Raw genomic sequence first — 17,830 nt, 5'->3', positions numbered from 1 at the left:
CCCAGTCCCCTCTGTCTGAAGATCCCAGTTCCTTCACCCCATGTGTCCCAGATCTTTTCAAATGGAGTGACTTGTCCCTTAAACGTAGAACTCATGTTAGGCCCAGATTTTTCCGAGTCCCCAGGCAGAGATCCTCAAAGTCCTTCTTGGAGAAATGTTCCCTCTCCTGCACTGGAACAGAGCCCTGATTTCAGCCTGACCCCAGGCCAGCAGTTAGGGGCTTCCAGGTCTCCTCAGGACTCCCTCTGTCACCCACATACACATCTTCCCAGTGCTTTTCCTCAGAGGGGCTAAATTGTAGGGGAACCAAAGAAACCAAATCTTCTTCACATTAGGGTGGCCTGTCATAGCTGGTCAGGATCTGTCCACCCCACCAACACCCTCACTCTGACTTTCTCCACACCTTCCCGCCCTGGACACTCCACCCAAGGAAGACAGACCAGGCTCTGGACAGTGGTCTGGGCTATCTCAGCATCTTCTTCTTCCACAGGAACCTTGGCATTGAGGGAGTCCCATGGCCAGGAGCCCGAACAGATCTCCAGAGGAGAGAACTGAGGGAGATGCTGGGAGAACAGAGTGGAAGCCCATGGTGAAAGGCAGAGGAGGCAAAGCTGGGCTGTAATCCAGCTCTAAGGAAGGACACGGCACCAGTCCCTGAAGGATCACAGACTGCTTGCCTGGGTAGCTGAGTGAACTTCTCTGTGAATGTAAACAGGATGGGAATGCCTGGTCCTGTCTGAGACGGTGGGGGGAGTGGGACAAAACAGGACACTAGCATCATCAACTGCTGTGTCCAGGGAGAGTTAGGAAAATGCTCAGTGTTTGTTCAGTTAAGTAGGACACAAGTGAGAAGCAAAGCCTTTGTCCCTGTCTCACAGAGACCATCCAGTAGCTTCAGGCTACTCCCTGCACAAAAGGTAGAGAAGTCAGCTCTAAGGTCTGACTCATATTAGTAAGTCACTGATGAAATCTATTATTTTCCTTAAGCCAAACATGCTTTCTAAGACATTTCCATATGCTTCTCCAAGGAAGAATGGGCAGAGATGGAAGAATGGGAAAAAATCCAATATAAGAATGTGAAAAGGAACTACTAAGTGCTGCTCACTATAGGTAACAGGAAGTGCTGGGTGCCTGTGAGCCTGGGAAGCATGAAACAGGTCTTCAGCCTCAGTGTTTCCTTGGTCCTCTCTTAGGTGGCTTCATCTGCCCACAGTTCCCTTTTGTGCGGAGACTAACCTGGAGGAAATTTTTATTGTTTTGTACCAAAGTGGGGTTGACCCTGGTAGTGCAGAGCTCACCTCTTCCCTTGTTTTACATTCTCCCAGCCCATCCTACTTATTTCCCTGACTTTGTGACACTTTCCATTGCTTCTGTGCTTTGTGCCTCCTTCTTAGAACATCTATTTTGCTTCTTTCCAGGTTTCAACCAGCTTTCATGCATCACCGCAAACAAGTCATCAAACCCCAAGTAGATGACACTGAGGATTCTGATGAAGAATGGACACTAAGGCAGCAAGGTGAGGGGCCAGGAGGATGTAGAGGTGTCTTCCTGAAACCAGCCTGGGCTAAGGTCTCAACTGCATCTCAGCCATTAGCAAAAAAAAAAAAAATCATAATTTTCAGCATTCTGAAGTGCTTGTGGCTGAATATTGACATAAGCCGGAATGAAGGTGAATATATAGGTTTTCAAGTGTAATTCTCAAAAGTTTCTTGTTTAAAATCTATCATTCTTTTTAAAAAGAATTATTTTTGCTAAACATTCTTAATCAAAGGCAATTAAAGAAACCTTAGACTACAAATTCACCAAAGAGATTTCTAATACTAATCTCATAATAATTCTGTTATTGGGGGGGGTGGCACCTCTTCCCTCCTCCTCCTCCTCCTCGCATTAGTTCCGGTAGCAGAGGAGACACTGCTGCAGTTGCTGCCACCTCTGGGGTTTCTGGCTCTTTTCTCATCGCCTTAAATTCGGGTGTCTTTTATGAATAATCAAAAGCAGCAAAAGCCAACACTATCAGGCCAGCGTTTTAAAACCAGAAAAAGAGATGTAAAAGAGAGGTTTGACCCTACTCAGTTTCAAGACTGCATTATTCAAGGCTTAACTGAAACTGGTACTGATTGGCTCAGAGGTTAAACCGTCTGCCTGCAATGTGGGAGACCTGGGTTTGATCCCTGGGTCGGGAAGATCCCCTGGAGAAGGAAACGGCAAACCCACTCCAGTATTCTTGCCTGGAGAATCCCATGGACAGAGGAGCCTGAAGGACTACAGTCCATGGGGTCGCAAAGAGTTGGACACGACTGAGCGACTTCACTTTCACTTTCTGGAGCAAAACTTGATTACCAATGATATGCAGAAACTCTTTGACATTCTGGTGGCTGGCGGAATGCTGGCCCCAGGTGGTACACTGGCAGATGACATGATGCGTACAGATGTCTGTGTGTTTGCAGCACAAGAAGACCTAGAGACTATGCAAGCATTTGCTAAGGTTTTTAACAAGTTAATCAGGTGCTACAAATACCTGGAGAAAGGTTTTGAAGATGAAGTTAAAAAGCTGCTGCTGTTCTTAAAGGGTTTTTCAGAGTCAGAAAAGAACAAGCTGGCTATGTTGACTGGTGTTCTTCTGGCTAATGGAACACTTAATGCATCCATTCTTAATAGCCTTTACAATGAGAATTTGGTTAAAGAAGGGGTTTCAGCAGCTTTTGCTGTAAAGCCCTTTAAATCATGGATAAATGAAAAAGATATCAATGCAGTAGCTGCAAGTCTTTGGAAAGTGAGCATGGATAACAGACTGATGAAACTTTTTCCTGCCAATAAACAAAGCGTTGAACACGTCACAAAGTATTTTACTGGGGCAGGCTTGAAAGAGCTTTCAGAATATGTTCAGAATCAGCAAACCATAGGAGCTCGTAAGGAACTCCAGAAAGAACTTCAAGAACAGATGTCCCGTGGTGATCCATTTAAGGATATAATTTTGTATGTCAAGGAAGAAATGAAAAAAAAAACAAAAAAACAAAAAAACACATCCCAGAACCCGTTGTCATTGGAATAGTATGGTCCAGCATAATGAGCACTGTGGAATGGAACAAAAAGGAGGAGCTTGTAGCAGAGCAAGCACCTGAAGCAATACAGCCCTCTACTTGCTGCCTTTACAACTCAAGGTCAGTCTGAGCTGACTCTGTTACTGAAGATTCAGGAGTACTGCTATGAAACATTTGTTTCATGAAAGCCTTCCAGAAAATAGTGGTGCTTTTTTATAAAGCTGAAGTTCTGAGTGAAGAACCCATTCTAAAATGGTATAAAGATGCACACGTTGCCAAGGGGAAGAGTGTCTTCCTTGAGCAAATGAAAAAGTTTGTAGAGTGGCTCAAAAATGCTGAAGAAGAATCTGAGTCTGAAGCTGAATAAGGTGACTAAATTTTGAAACTACACCCTCAGTAAAGCAAACAGGAGTTGTAGATAAAATGTCATGTCTCTTGTGTCCTGGTTCTTACATCTTCCTACCTCCCTATATCAAGCATGATATAAGGGCTTTCATGGCAAATTTTATTTTTACTGTTTCTATGGTTACTGGAAATGTTGGATTTAGTTTCCAAAACCATGTTTTAAGTAGCTACAGGAGCTATAGATTTGAATCTGATGTTGCGTTAGTCTTTTCAGTTATCTTCTACCTCCTGTATTTTCTACTGTATTAATGTAATTTAAAGCCTTCCACAATGAACAATTCACTTTATTCCCTGGGTTTTCTATATAAACAGTTTTCAAGATATGATTTGGTTAAAAATAATTTGTTATAAAAATTCTGTTTGCAAATTAATCTGTAAAAGTAAAAAAATAATAATAATTCTGTTATTGGATTGAATCTCTTGGAAGAGGAAATGATTAATATGTCAAGATACATTATTTATGTGTGCATAAAAAATAACACCACATGATCTTCTTACCCTAAGGTGAAACTAATTCTTTGTTTTGATTCTGGGAAAGGGTTTGAGAGAACTATTTATTCTCCCTGATCTTTTCCACATTTCACTGACCAGAGACAGCCTCAGGTAAATAAAAAATGAAGTACACTCATTATAAAATAGAAGTGAGCAGCTCAGTTCCTCTTCTGCTGCTCAGAGAGTTTAGAAGAGGTAATCTGCCTAGACTGGAAAAACAATTTATGTAGTTCTAGGATTCTCCATCCATGGATTTCTGTTCTCCCAGATTTTTAAAAATCATTTATTTAGTTTTGGCTGCACTGGGTCTTCTTTGCTGTGCACGGGCTTTCTCTGGTTGCAGTGACTGGCTTCTCATTGCAGAGCACATGCAGGCTCAGTAGTTTGTGACACACAGGCTTAGTTGCACCACAGAAAGTGGAATCTTCCTGGACCAGAGATCGAACCTGTGTCCTCTGCATCGGCAGGCAGATTCTCATCCATTGTGCCACCAGGGAAGTCCATCTGTTCCCTTACATTATTAAAGACATGAAAACCAACGGCTTTGACATGAAGAGAGATTCTTCATAGGGAATACACACCCCACGGTTCACCATACCTCTACACATCTTTATTAACCTTCTTAATTTCTGAGTTTATGATACACTATTGCTAACTATGTACTCATTGCTCTACAGCAAATTTGTAGAACTTTTTCATCTTGCATGACTGAAGCCCTACACCCACTGAGCAACAATTCTCCAATTCTTCCTCCTCATAGTCCTTGGCAACCATTCTGTTTTCATGGATTTGATTAATTTAGATACCTCACAGAAGTGGAATCATGCAATATTTTTCTTTTTTTGATTGGTTCATTTCAATTAGCATAATATCATCAAGGCTCATCCCTGAGGTAGCATATGACAAAATTCTTTTTTAAGGCTTCAAAACATTCCATTTGTGTGCATGTGTATATAATATATATGATATATATAATCTTTATCTGTTTATCCACCAATGAACATTTAGATTGCTTCCACATCTTGCCAACTGGGAATAATGCTGCAATGACCATAGATGTGCACACAATTTATTCAAGATCTTGCTTTCAACTTTTTATGGAAATATACACTGGAATTGGATTGCTAGATCATACAGCAGTTCTGATTTTCTGAGGAAATTCCATACTGTTTTCTGTAAAGTTTGCAACATTTTACATTTCCAACAATAGTGTATAAGGGTTCCAATTTCTCCATATCCTTACCAAACTTGCTATTGTCTTTTTATTCATATTGCCATCACAGAAGCTATGAGATAATTTCCGTTGAATTTGTATTTCCCTATTGATTAGTAATATTGAGCATCTTTTCATATGTTTGTTGGCCATTTGTGGATCTTCTTTGGAGAAATGTCTATTCAATTTCTTCTCCCACTATGTTCATCAGCTAAGGCTGCCATAATGAATCAGACTGCATGGCTTAAACCACAGAAATTTGTTTTCTTCCAATGCTGGAGCATGGATGTTTGATATCAGGGTGCCATCATGGTCAATCAAGTTCTCTTCCTGACTTATAGGTAGGCTTCATATTGGTGTATGCTTACTAACCCCTTATCAGATACATATTTTTACAAATATTTTCTACCATCTTGTAGGTAATCTTTCACTCTGTTCCTTTGTTTCACTCTATTCATCCATTTCACTCTATGTCCTTTGCTGCACAGAGGTTTTAAGATTAACATAGTCCCATTTGTCCATTTTTACCTTGTTACTAATACTTGTGCACTTGGTATCATACCCTAGAAATCATTGCTGATTCAATGTCATGAAGCTTCACCCTTGTTTTCTTCTGAGTCTTATCAAGTCTTACCTTTAGGTCTTTAATCCATTCTGAGTTGATTTTTCTTCATGATGTAAGATCTTCATCATTTTGCATATGGATATTTTGTTTCCCCAGCGCCATTCATTACAGGGATTAAACTTTCCCTGTTGTCTTGACACCCTTGATAAAGATCATTAGACCATGTATCCAAGAGTTTATTTCTGGCTGTCTATTCTGTTCCACTGATTGGTATGTCTGTCTTTATGCCAGTGGGCTTCCTCAGTGGCTCAGCAGGTGAAAGATCTGCCTTCAGTGCAGGAGACATAGGAGATGTGGGTTCAATCCGTGAGTTAAGAAGATCCCCTGGAGAAGGAAATGGCAACCCTTTCCAGTATTCTTGCCTGAGTAATCCCCTGGACAGAGGAGCCTGGTGGGCTACAAGCCAAAAGGTCACAAAGAGTCAACACGACTGAGCAACTAAGCACGCACTTTATGCCCAAAACTATACTTTTTGGTTCTTGTACCTTTGTAATATGTTCTGAAACCAGAGGCCTCCAGCTTTGCTCTTCTTTCTAAGATTGTTTTGCCTATTTGGGGTACTCTGAGATTCTGTATTAACTGTAGGATGGACTTTCTATATCTGAAAAAAAATTCCATTGGGATTTTAATAGAAATTGCATTGAATCTTTAAATTGCTTTGGGTAGTATGAACAGCTTAATAATATTAAGTCTCCACATCCATAAACGTGAGATGCCTTTCTATTTACTTGTGTCAGGTTCATTTGAGCAATACTTTGTAGTTTTCAATGTATGAGTCTTTCATCTCCTTAAGTTTACTCCCAATTATTTCATTCTTTTTGATACTATTATAAATAAGATTATCAGGACTTCTCTGGTGGTCCAGTGGCTAAGACTCCACACTCCCAATGCATAGAACTTGTGTTCAATCCCAGGTCAGAGAACTAGATCCCTCATGCCACAACAAAGACCTGGCACAAATAAATAAATGGGGAAGGAGGTGGGAGAGGGGTTCAGGATGGGGAACACATGTACACCCATGGTGGGTTCATGTTGATGTATGGTAAAACCAATACAATATTGTAAAGTAATTAGTCTCAAAAAAAAGTAATTAGCCTCCAATTAAAATAAATAAAAATAATTTTTAAAAATTCAAACTTAGCTCTTGACTATGGCTTTAAAAAAAATAGTACTGTTTTCTTATTTTCCTTTCTGGAATGTTCATTGTTCATGCATGGAAAGATATTTGAATATTGATTTTGTACTGTGCAGCTTTCTGTGCAGGTGTTTTTGTGTGTGTGGAATTTTAAAGATTTTCTGCATGTAAAATCATGTCCTCTGTGAACAGACATAATTTTACTTCTTTCTTTCCAAATGGTAGCCTTTGGTTTCCTTTTCTAATCTAATGACCTTCCTAGGATTTCTAATATTATGTTGAATAGAAATGTTGAGAATGGGCATCCTTGCCTTTTTTTCTTGACCTTAGAAGTTTTCAGCTTTTCATTGATGACTGTGATGTTAGAGACAGACTTTTCATATTGACCTTTATTATATTGCAGTCACTTCATTCTATTTCTATTTTGTTGAGTATTTTTGTCATGAAAGCCTAGTAAACTTATTATATACTTCATGGACATCAGATGAAGCGCAGATGAAGTTCCATATATATATTTTTTTAATTTTAAGAAAATTATGTAATGCTCCCAGTGGAAGCATAGGAATTGATGATACAGAAATCACTTTCCATTCCTCCTTTGCTAATCCTTGTCCTTGTCACTCTGGCTCAGAATTCTGTGTCCTTAATTAGAATGCCCAGAGTTTGGAAACGTTTAACAACCAAAACACTGTTTCTCATCATTTTCTAGGTAATCCTTCTTGGATGGCCTTCAGAGTGGAGCACAGTAAACATCAGAAGGTATTTCCCAAATCCTGTTGACAAAAAAGACTCCTCATGGATCCAGTCACAGGTGAGAAGAGGAGAAAGCACAGAGATCCTGGAGACTGCTGCCTTCCTATCCCGAATCTTTAGCACAATGTCTGATATCATCACCATCTTTATAGTTAGTAAGAACAGTGACAGTAGTAGCCTGTTCTATTTGTTGCATTATTTACACAATATTTCAGGGTTTAAGCATTTTATGTGAATAAACTTACTTAAACCTTAAAACAATCCTACAGTACCTATAAGTATGTCTATAGCTATCACCATTATAGATCAAGAAACTGAGGTTAAAAAAAATGTTTGATTATGTATCACTGGTAGTGCAATCTAATCCAAAGCACCTTCTCTAAACCCCTTACAAACTGGTTAAAATTTTCATAGCTCAGTAAAGTTTATTGATATATCTTATTCATACATCTTTATATCATTCATCTGAGAGATGTTTTCAACCTCAGTTCTTTTGTGCTGTGCTAGTTAGGGATGTGCTAAGACATCTGACTAAGGGAAGTTTAAGGTCATGTTGGGCAGTTTGTAGAGTGGGGAGTCCAAGATGAAGAAGCTTAAGGACATTCTGAGCACTTTTTAGAGTCAATGGTCCAAGATGAAGAAGGCAACATGATCCCTACCTCAGAGACTCCCACTCCAATAAGAGGAAGTAACTCACAGCTGTGACAGACCTTAGGTTTATGAATCAAAAACAACAAATAAGAAAATAACTGAAGGGCTTCACATAGGTTTCCTGCTTTTGAGTAGAAACTCATCATCTGGACATTCTTATAGGGGGAAGTAACAAGTCCTTCCTCTGAGCTCTAAATCAGCAACTCTTCTGTTTGGAATCGTTTGTTTAGCCTGCCCCTGTGTTGTGAGCTTTGAGATCGTAGCCCATACCCATTAATTCTCAGAAGTCCAGGCCCAGCTCAAAGCCCCTGAGGGCCCCATGAATGTTTTGTGAATGACTGACTCCACATTTAAACATTCATGTAGGAATAAGAAGGTCAAGGAATGCTGAAGATAGTATTTGTGAGCTAGACTTCAAATATAGAGGCAGTTGAGGGGATATATTAATGGCAAGGGTGTATGCTCAAATTCATACTGCATAAATATCTCATACAATGATTTGTTGAATGTTATTAAATTTCATGTCCGCTATAACATTAAAAGTTAGAATGTATACCAATTTATGGATCAGGAAACTGAGGAGAACCAGCTAGTCATATAGCCTTCTTCAAGCAGAATTGATGAGGCCAGTTACTTTAATTCAAACTTTGTCTCTAAGACATGGCAACCTGCAACATTCAACTCATTTTCTTTATTGTCTAAATGTGTTTCTGCCGATTGTCTTTTCTCTTCTCAATCTCACTGCTTTGTCAGCTTATTTTCCAGATGTGTTTTGTCCCCTCTGTAATTTTCCATAGTTCCTCATCCATCAAAGGTCCACTAATTAATAGAAAAACCCCCAGATTGCTTTATGAGCCCTTACCCTCTTCTTTCCTTGACCTCCAGCTATTCTCCCTGCCTTGCTCTCACTTTTATGCAGAAAGCTGAAGGGAAGATATGAATTCTAGTTTTGATTCAGTACCCACTTAGGTCCTTGTTTTATACTCCAGTGTTCAGACCCCCCCTCCTCCAGGTATTTCCAAGAATTGTCAAAGTATTAACTAAAGCCATGCATGTGAAAACACTTCATACAGTCCTAAAGAACTAAAGAAATGCATGTTGCCTTTTACTCACATGCAAGGGAATGTTCAGGGGACCATTAAGTAAGGTGTCTAGTTTGAAGAAATTGCCAGGAGCAGCAAAATTGCTGAAGACAAGTGGCCCTGAGTGGCCTCAGAAACCAGTGTCCCCTCCCCAAGAAACAAGGACCCCTGGACAGCACTCCAGGCAAAAAGTCAGTAAGAGAAAATTTGGGGAGTTGCTCTAATTAGTTCCTCTAATCCCTGTATAAAAGGTAGTAAGTATGGCCTAGGTGTGTGGTGTGAACTTTGGGTAGGCATAGGTTTAAGGTGGACTGATCTGAGACATGAAGTTAGCAGTGGGGCCTGAGGAAAATTTTATACATTTTCTGAGGTCCTGATTGTTCATCTGTAAAGTGAAGATAAGGATACATAACTCATACAGTGTTTGAAAGCATTACACTAAATGCAATACTGCTGACACATACAAGTGGTTCAATAAATCCAGCTGTGATAATAGGGACCTTGCTTTATTAGTGTTTGTGCCCAGACCTCTGCTCAATGCCTTGCGTGTCATGTGCCCTTTAACATTTATTTTCTCAGTAGATGTGTCAGTGAACTATTTCTAAGTAAGAAGATTGGGAAGTAAATCCTACTAACAAGAAGTGCAGGAAGTTAACACTGAACTGGGCACATGAAGTTAACACTGAATCTATGGTCAGTGTGGAGCCTCAGTCTCCTGAACCAGTAGTTAAAGACAGAACAAAGTATAGACAAGGGACTTCCTGGTGGTTAAGTGGTTAAGACTCCAGGCTTCCACTGCAAGAGGTGTGGGTTCCATTCCTGGTCAGGGAACTAAGATCCCACAAGCCATGCAGCAGGGCCAATAAACAAATAATGTAACATTAAAACGAAAAAAAATACAAAAGTAAAAGTTTGAAAAATAAATATAAAAAATTTTGACAAAGTGTATAGATGGACAAGTAGGATATCTCACAGTTTCTGATAAAACAGTGACTAGCTCTCCAGACCCCACCAGCCTTGCTTAGCTTCTGTTCTCCATCTTAGAACTCAGAAGAAATGAGACTGGAGTGAAGAGGCACAATCTACGAGAAAGAAAGGGCCGTGGGTACCAAGAGGTCAGTGAGCCCCAGGATGACAACTGCCTCTGTGAGTGACCCCACTGGCCCACTCACGGAGAAGGGATTATGAGGCCTTGGTCCAATAATCTCACTTCACCATTTGTGCTCCAATCATCCCCTTCCTCTATGACATGGGGTACAGGATCGAGGCCAAATGACGTGAGTGCCCCAGTTCTTTCTGAAGGTCTTTACAACAAGCTGCATCACTATACCTCTTCCCATCCCTACTGCTCTCACCTCCAGATTGTGAGGAGTGTCAGAACTTCTTCATCGACAGCTGTGCTGCCCACAGGCCCCCAACCTTTGTAAAGGACTCTGCAGTGGAAAAGGGGCATGCCAACCGCTCAGCCCTCACTCTGCCCCCTGGGTTAAGGATCAGACTGTCAGGCATCCCTGAGGCTGGGCTTGGAGTGTGGAACGACATGTCTGATCTGCCTCTGGGCCTGCACTCTGGCCCCTAGAAGGGCCAGATCACAGACCATGAAGAGACCACCAACAGTGGATACTCCTGGCTTGTGAGAAATAATCCTCTTTCCCTGTCCTCTGGCTTCTAATCGTTTGTGTGTGGCGGTGGGAGGGGTACTTCATGTCTACATGTGAGGACACGGATGATGATGACACGGTTGGCAATGACATGGTCAGCCCTGTGTACTGTGTGCACTGGGCATGAACACAGGACTTCTATCTAAAGATCAGAAGAAGGTGGAAGACAGTGGTACAGGCATACAGAAGTGACTCCTCGCTTGTGGAGCCCTTGCCTTCAATGTGCCAATAGACTCAGACTTAAAATGATGATTAAGGAGCTTACCATGTGGTCTGACTGGCAGCTGAATCCATGCAGGCTGAAGAGCAGAATGACAGCACAGGGAAATAGTTCTTCTATTACTTCCACCAAAAAAAAAAAAAGAATAAAATAAAAGAGAGAAGAAAGCTTGTATCCCTTTTCTGACTCTCAGATCACCAAAGGGAGAAATTGCTATGAGTATGTGGATGGAAAGGACATGTGTTTGGCCGACTGGGTGAGGTGAGTGCAGTGAGTCTGCAGTTGCTTCTGTTGCTCCTCCCTCAAGTCCACACCCCTTTCCTTCTCAACCTGTCTCCCTCAATAGCTTTGACATCTTCTTTCATCTTTCCCCTCTATATCATGCTCTTTCATTTCAAAATACATTAGAAAGAAAGAAAAATGTAGCATGTGCCCTCAAAATATAAGTCTATACACTCAACAAAACGGAGGTACTTGAAAACAACTTGAGGAGTCTAGATTCACAAAGGACACTTTAACTCACTTGACACTTACCAAGCACTCTATGCCCCAGTGTAGACGGTGAACTTCATTACTGAAGCAAACCACACAACCCATGTTCTTTTGGAGAACATACTGAAGATAGACATTAACCAATTAATTTTAGGAATAGTAACCTTAATTTTTCTATTTTTGAATAACTGCACAGTGCCAGGATAACCTAACACACGAGACTGTGAGTCCACGTGGGCAACAACCTCCCCAGGCTCAGTTCCAGTGAGAAGTGGGCCCTGACGTCTGGGAAAGAATGAGGGGCAGAATGACCATGAGCATGGCCGTTCTCTGAGGGCCTCTCCTTTCATCAGGGCAGGCAGAAAATGAATAAACTATTACTGTTCTGTGTCTCAAGCTATCTCAGAACACTCTCCAAGTTTCCATGGGAGGGAGTGGGCAAGTGAATAGGACTCTGGATACACATGGGGAGATTGGAGAAAAGCCTCAGAGAGAAGGCAGGCTGGGGTGAGTGCTGAGGGGTGCATGCTAGCCTAGGAGCACCAAGTCCTGTGGAATGAAAGAGAACTTAATTTACAGTTTAGAGTAGGAATTCACACACCATGGTCGAAGGTGTAAACAGAAGGTCCCCATGAGGGGTGGTGGGAGCCATCATGGCCTCAGAGCCTGAAGGCAAGGAGCTGGGTATGGCCCGACAGTGGCAGGGACTCGTCACCTGTGGTTTCTTTCCTTTTTCCGGCCTCGACCTCAGGTATGTGAACTGTGCCCAACACTATGAGGAGCAGATGGTGGCCTTGCAGATGGTGGCCTTGCAGTATCACGGGCAGATCTTCTACCGAACCTGCCAGGTGGTCAGGCCTGGCTGTGAGCTTCTGGTCTGGTATGGGGACGATTATGGTGAGGAACTTGGCATCAAGTGTGACAGCAGGGGGAAGAGTGAGCTTGCAGCTGGGAGAGGTGAGGACCACCCCTCTTCCAGTGCCCCACTCCATCCTGGGGAGCTTTCCTGGTCCAATTCTGAAGCATAGCACAATCCAGTCTCAAGTCAGTCAAGTTGCGATTAAAATGCCTCAGAATTTGATTCATTTCATATGACTTATGAAAAATATTTATATTAAAATGTTAGTTCTAATTTTCAGTATTTCATGCAAAAAATATGTAACATTACCTTCTGCTGAAAGGCTTAGAAGCTAAAAGTAAGTTTTTGCCGGAGTCCAGCCCCAGTGGATCCAGGGAATTCGAAGCGGGGATGGCGTTGGCGAGGAAAACTTATTTATTTATTAATATAAGATTAGATTAGGAAGAAATAGTATAGTACGAAAATTAAGTGGAGAAAGAAAGTTGAATAACTTGGTTTACGTGAGAAGCCAATAAAGTTCAAGACAAGGAGCTTGCACCATCTACGTTAGGCCACCGGTGTCCTCTTGAATATCGGGGGGGTGCCCCACCTTAGGCTCCCCCTCACGTGGATCTTAAAAGCCGGGACAAGTAAGTAGACATGGTGAGCCTCCATGCCCCAGATGGGAATTCAGCCAGAAATTAGAGAGGAGACACAGGGGAAACCAGTCCAGCGACTGGCCCCGTCCTCTATTGTTTAGAAGGCCTTTTATACTTTTGATAAAACATGGAGATCAATGGGTAACACAAAGTAATGCAGCGTTAGCAGCCCAGACTCTTATCAAAACCAGGCTTTTCTCTCTGCATACCTCATCCTCCGGCCAAAAGGGCCAATTAACATTTTACAGCCTTTTTTCTGATAAGGGTTTGTCAACCAGAAGACTTACTTGTGTTGATCTTCCCAAAGTCTGGTGCCACTCTCAGAAAGCACTAAATAAAGTTACATTCTTACATAGCAAGGACACAAGAGGAGTGCAGTGATATATAACAAAGAGAAAAGTAATTAACTCAAAAGTCTAGTGTTGCTAACATCAAAACTATTATATATCTTTTTCCATATCCAGTTTACATTGATTAACATCCTCCCAGGTGCCTAAAAGATAAAGAATATGGAGGCCTGGCAGCAGTCATTGAATCAACAGTGAAAACCCATCACCAATATGATTTTTAGCTCTTTAGAAAAGGCTCTGTATCTTTAAGATGCTTTAAGCTTTGTGCCTCTCATGGTTGGGGGGCTGTAAGCAATTCACAAGCTGTAAGAGGTCCGGGGAACCTGTTAGGCAAGCTAGAGAGCTATCAGAGGGGTTTAACTGAAACATCCCTTTCAAATGCAGAAGACTAAAGCCCTGATTTGACTTTTTCCAGAGAATATCAGAAGAGTGGAAAAGCAGGCAGATTCTTATTTTGGGGAGGGTGGATGCTCAGGAAATTCCAGGGGGAACCCCTGAAGCTTGATCACTTCCTTGTGTTTTGTCAGGCTTCCTTCCTCATGACCTTGTCATGGGCGGGATTCCTCACGCTGGCTCCTGGCAAGTTTTCTAGCACCTACCAGATCTCCCACCTTTAACTGTTTCTTCATTACATCTACATTTCTAAATTACATGTGTACAGTGATTTGCATTCAGTTACTGTTTCAGCTTGTTGTCATGTGAGTTCATATTCTGTACCAGACAGGGCCCCACACACTGAAACAGACAGAACCTCTGCCTTGGGGCAGCATGGGCTTCATACCAGACAGGGGCTGGTGCTCTGAGGAAAACCAGTGCAGGAAAAGTGCCTTGAATCACCGTGAGCAGAGGGTGGGGTATGGCATAGGATGGTGGGGCAGGGTCTCTGCAGAGATAACACCTCTGGGAAAGGATTCCAGGCAGGGGAGCAGCCAGTGCTGCAGCCCCAGGGCCAGGAAGAGAGGCCATGCCAGTGGTCATAGGAGGAAGCACACAGGGAGAGGAAGGAGGCTGGATGGAACACAGAAGCTTCAGCACCCGTGTCCATGTGCAGGCCCCAGGGGTCTTCCTGGGTGAGACCAAACAACCATGCAACTTTCAGCTGCAAGCAGCATATTATTTGTGCTAAGATGATGCTTTGGTTCATTTTTGGGGAGATTCAGAAGCAGGGAGTCTCCTCAGAGGTCAGTTCATTGCCACACATGAGGGGAGAGTGGGCTGGCTGAACATGCATGGGTGCGAGGGTGTGAGGAGTCTGACTGGAGATGTATTTCTAACCAGGGCTTCCTAGTGCATGTTAAATGGACTAAGACTGAATGAAATAAATGAGCCTGCATTCACCCAGCACATGGTCTCTGAGAGGTCTATGACAGACTAGAGTGCCCCCAAGCCCATGATCACACAGCAGATGGCCTCTGAGAGGTCGATGACAGACCAGAGTGACCACAAGCCTGCATTCACCCAGCGGATGGCCTCTGAGAGGTCTGTGACAGGTCAGTGACAAGACTGCATTAACCCAATGGACAGCCCCTGAGAGGTCTATGACAGACCAGATTAACCACGAGACTGCATTCCCACAGCAGAGAGCCTCTGAGAGATCTGTGACAGGCCAGAGCAAACACGAGCCTCCACTCACCCAGGAGATGGCCTCTGAGAGGCCTATGACACACCAAAGTGAACATGAGTCTTCATTCACCCAGTGGATGGACTCTGAGAGGTCTGTGACAGGTCAGAGTGACCACAAGGCTGCATTCACCCATCTTCTTAATGTCCCAGCCTTAAGGAGTGTTTGCCCAGCGGTTAGTGGTGTGAACAGGCATGTAAAGCTTTTTAGAGAACATGATGCACCAGGGGATGATTAAAGTAAGCAGGACAAACTCCAATGATTGGGGTCCTCAAGACCAAATCCATCAAGGAAAGACCCCATGAAAAGAGCCACCCTTTGAAGCAAAGTGAATTGAAGTCGCTGAGTCTCCACCCCCGGGAGTGTGGGTCCAGCTGAGCAGGTGACAGACACTCCCCAGCTCAGCTGGATGATAGCCAGGGACTTCCCTACTGTCCAGAAGAAGTTTGATCCAAGTCTAAGGACTTCACAGGGGGCTACCCAACCACTTCACGTGTGGGACCTCAATGTCCCTGATTCTTGGCTGGGGAGGCTGAAGAGGGGGTGCACTCAGAGTTCCTGGTCCCCTCAGGCATTTGTCACTCAGGCCTACCATCTCTGCCTTCCTGGAGACCACCATCTCCGCTATGTCTGTCGCCATCTATTCCATTCCCTCTTCCAAGAAAAGCTGAAATGTGGGTAACAGTGCTGGCAAGACCCATGCAGGCAGGATCTCTGTCCCCCTACTCTTTTTCAAAGGGCATGTTTCAAAGTTGGTGGTAAAGCAGGGAAGACTGGGGGATTTGGTCACCAGAGCATGAGGGCCCATGACAGCACTGCCTTAACCTGTGTCTCCAAGACCCGGGGTTCATGTCTGAGTCACACTTGTGGGGAGTCTGCTCTCTGCAGGCAGCACAGCATTGGTGTCCCCACAGGCCAAGCTCTGACAGAGCTGTGGGCTCGGCTGGATAGCTGGGGATGCTCAGTACAGGACAGATGGTACCAGGGTTAGAGCACTGTGTGGGAAGTCTCTGTGAGTGGTTGAGAAAGGCTGGAGCCACAACTGCCCCTGCTTGGAGGACATGGATGTTCACCTGAGGGACCACGCCCCCAACAATGGCCCCAGAGGCCAGGCTAGCAGCACACTGCCAGAACAAAGTTGACCCAGGTCACCAGGCAGGATGTGTACTGGGCAGCGGCAGCAAAGATGCCAGGCTACATGCAGGCCCAGAGACCCTGGGCAGGCACAGATGGCCTCAGACTAGGTCAGGACCCAGAAGACAAGATCAGGGGGCTCCTGGATAAGGGAGGGTTGGGGTCTCTGGCACACTGCAGACCTGGGCCAACTTGTACTGCAGGTACTTGATGGTGCTATTCTTAGATTCCAGAATGAGGAGAGGAAGGTGTCAGGGAAGCGTGGCCTGGCTCCACTGCGGGGACATCCACACAGGAAGGACTGGTGTGGGAAGGCCTTGGAGTGAAACACCGGTGTCTGTCCACCCCCAGACCCTGAGGGGACCCAGCCTCGGGGCTGGCTGCCTCAGGTCACCCAGCTGGCCAGGACCCCAGAGCCAGGCCTGGCCACACCAGATTCCCCTGTCCACATCACCCACTCTTTCTATGACATCTCCCATGTCAGAGGGCAAGGGGACAAGGCCCAGCTCCAGGCAAGGTCTCTGACAGGTGCAGTCTGGCCTTCCGGCTCCTGGGCACTGAGGCCTAGTCTGTCCCTTTCCAGCAGCGCCCAGTGACCGGGAGAGCCCGGCCCAGGGGAATGGCACACACCACCACAGACACACCAGGGAACAGATACTCAGCCTGTGCCCAGAAGTGCCTCCCGGGGAAGCCTTCCCAGCACCCGCCACACAGGCCACCGTGGGCCTTCCACTCCTGCCTTGGCCTCTTCCAGCTCATGTTAGTGTCTAGGCAGATCGGGGCCGTGGCCATGGCCTTGGCTAAGAGGCCAAGCTGCAGCAGGCAGTGGACTCGGACTAGGATGGCTGGAAGGCCAGGGAGGGGCTGGGGAGACCTTTAAGACACTGGAGCCAGGAAACCATGGCTCCAAATGGGCTTGGGTTCTCTGGCCAGGAAACCATGACCGACCTTTCCTGAGGCTGACTGAGGGTCCGTCTCTCAGTAAGGAGGAACAGAATCCCCAACTGCAGCCCCCAAGGCCAACCTCCAGCTGGCGGGATATGAGGGTCAGGGCCGAGGGGTCCAGGTTAGAGGCCAGCACCTCACTGAACAGCACCTCCTCCTTCTAAAGGGCAGCAGCCTGCGCCTACACCTTGAGCTCTAGGACGAGGTTCCTGAAGCCCACCTGATGCTGTACCTGCAGGATGACCATGGTGACCTTCCAGGGACCCTTTCTTCCTTCATTCTACATAAACACAGAAATCTGTATCTCTAAACCAGAAATGTGTAACTCTAAGAGAGCATCCACAGAAATAATATTTCACTGTATACAGAAAACCTGAATCTCACATGCCTAATCCACAAGGGCCTGATAATCAGCTATCTGTTGATTTCTAGGGCAAAAATCTAACAAAGGTTATAGATGTCCCATAGATTCATCATATCTGAATCAGCTGGCTGTATGCTAACAACAGTCAC

At 44.2% G+C, this 17,830-nt stretch overlaps 2 pseudogenes; both read left to right on the top strand.

Annotated features, from left to right (window-relative positions):
- Positions 1 to 514: 514 nt before the first annotated feature.
- LOC120881598 lies at positions 515 to 16,968 on the top strand (annotated as a pseudogene).
- LOC120881824 lies at positions 1,955 to 3,829 on the top strand (annotated as a pseudogene).
- Positions 16,969 to 17,830: the final 862 nt, after the last annotated feature.

This window comes from Oryx dammah, unplaced genomic scaffold, assembly GCF_014754425.2.
Source record: "Oryx dammah isolate SB20612 unplaced genomic scaffold, SCBI_Odam_1.1 HiC_scaffold_23, whole genome shotgun sequence".
NCBI lineage: Eukaryota > Metazoa > Chordata > Mammalia > Artiodactyla > Bovidae > Oryx > Oryx dammah.
Note: the sequence above shows the minus strand (reverse complement) of the source record. Positions and strands in the feature narration are given on the sequence as shown.